Below are 2,500 nucleotides of genomic sequence, written 5' to 3'. Positions count from 1 at the left end.
ATATAATAATATTATTTTGTTTATGAATAAAAATTCCATTGTTATCACACACACACACACGTACACGCACACGCACACGCACACATACACACACACACAACTTTTGCACATCTGGCAACTAATCGAAGTAAACATATAGTGTAAATACTTTTTTTGTGAATGTCTAAAACCATATGTAGTTTGTAACAAAGAGTGTGATTGGTCGAATTCAAATAATCAGTTAGTGTATTAATGAATATTTTTAGAAAGTATGTGAGCCATTTGATCTTTCGTTTTCTTCAAATAAGTGATAACAAAATATGTAATATTAGTTATAGTCGACTTCGTAGTGGGATATCCATCACATGTGATATCCTGGAATTGTTTGTTTATCGAAATGGCAACACCTATGGTTGGAAGGAGGCATTTTCCCCTTCCTTCAAATACATCAATTATTCTAACTGTATATTTCAAGAAACAGGAAAAACGCTTAATGCTTTAAACATCTCTGCATGGCAGCAAAATCATACAGAAAGTTGTTTAAAAGACCTTTGTAAATACGTACCATAGCTGCACCATCTAGTAGAGGCTAATCGATCTATTAAAAAAGTTTTTAATTCTTTGTCAGAACCAAACACTTATTCAATAATTCAATAAACAAACCATGTTATTGCGCACTTGCGCGTTTATAGCGTCTATGGAAATACTTTGTAACAAGCTATGAAACAGTGTAATTCGTTCTGGTTATTCTGAATATCCTCTATCTTGTGCTAAAATCTTATCATAGTTTCCGTTGTTATTATTCCGTAAGGCTTGACTTTTCCAGGAGACGCATCCACATCCGAACATTTGAGCGAGAAAATACGTGTTTGCTTGTTTCAACTCGAGCAACAACTAGCTGGGTGGTTCCAAGGAGGGTCAATAGTAAAAGCCTATGAACCGATTCCCAAAACATGTACCGTATTGATATCTGATACATTAAAAGAGTCGTTCTGATGAAATAGTTGATCTCGCTCACTACTTTTATTTGTCAATTATGCAGCTTTTAAATTTTCTCCTTTTTGTCAATACACGTAGGTTTACAATTTTTGAGTATGTGTAGATAAAATTTGTATACTTGTCTTTTATCACAAAATAAATGTTCTTATATGTAATCTTGATATGAATATGAACTAATATAGTGGCGATTTTTTTTTCGTCAGATCCAAACATGGATTTAATAAACAGAAACTTTGCTACTTTATAATAATTTAAGAATATTAACTGAACGCAGAACCGTGGCAGGGTTAATGTGAATACACGAATGTTTCATCAATGTGTGTATGTGCTGTATGTGAACGAATTGAAGTTGTTCAACTAAAGTGTTAAACAACTTTAGTTCGTTCTCACACAGCACAATCTTTATATTAGTTTTATATTTCATGCACATTTTGAAGCCCTTATCGCGCAAAATACTATAGCATATAGTAGATAACTCTCTCTCTTAATTTTTAAAGAAATATGGTTATAACTTTATTAAAAGGCAAATACTAGAACAACGTATTGTTATTCTAATCCCTGAGACAGAGGTGATGTGTCTCGATTTCCTCCTTAACACTTCACATTCCCTCTTGGTGTAATCTATTTGCTGGTGGGAAGTCCTTTCATTAGCCGTTTCTCAAACATTGACAATATTCGGCCAAGCATGTTTCGTCGGGTTTGATAATATAGAATCCGAAAATTAAATATGACGTATAGGACAATATTATTTTTAAACAAATATTGTATGTGTATGGCAAAGTGAAATAAATCAATTTGTGAAAAAGTCGGTAACTTTTACGCCTTTTATCTCATCCAGCAATGGAGCTTTCCATGTATTTCCAGTGTATTTTTCTCTCTTTATTACTCTTCCCCGGCAATCTAGATCTTTCTCCACATACTGCTGTGCGATCTAGAGGAGGCGCTAGCGATGTTGTTCGTTCAAGCTTTCATTGATGACGTTCTGTGACTTATCCCATCTGCACGTTACCGCTCTCTTCACCGTACGGCCTGTTGCCAGGAGCTGTAGGTCTTCATGAATATTAGCTGCGCTGGCGAACGAGGGCGTTTGTTATGGATGCCCTCCTCCTCCTCCCATCTTATCTACCAGATGCCCAAGTCTCTGAATATACCAGTTAGAGAAATCACTTTCCCTCGCCCCATCGTAGAGCCTCTATTTGCGGCTTCAGTTCGCCTTGCGTCCATCCTGCGAAAGGTCTCAGCTCGGCAGCGCTCGTTTTCACCTCGGATTTCCCGTCACTATGACTTCTTAGACCATCGAACATATTTTCTTTCTCATTTTGCATATGTTAGGACTAGTCGAGAAATTGGTGTTCAGGAAATGATGGATATTCACTGGCATAAAAAGTATGTAATATACGATTTCACATTAACTTTCTATATTGTTTATCTTTCTGTAAACTACTCAAGTTCCAGGTGAACAAATAAACTTTTCACACACCGGGAAATTATTATTTCTAAGAAAATGAGTACATTACACTGC

Source organism: Penaeus vannamei, chromosome 12 (genome assembly GCF_042767895.1).
Source record: "Penaeus vannamei isolate JL-2024 chromosome 12, ASM4276789v1, whole genome shotgun sequence".
Classification (NCBI taxonomy): Eukaryota; Metazoa; Arthropoda; class Malacostraca; order Decapoda; family Penaeidae; genus Penaeus; species Penaeus vannamei.
Note: the sequence above shows the minus strand (reverse complement) of the source record.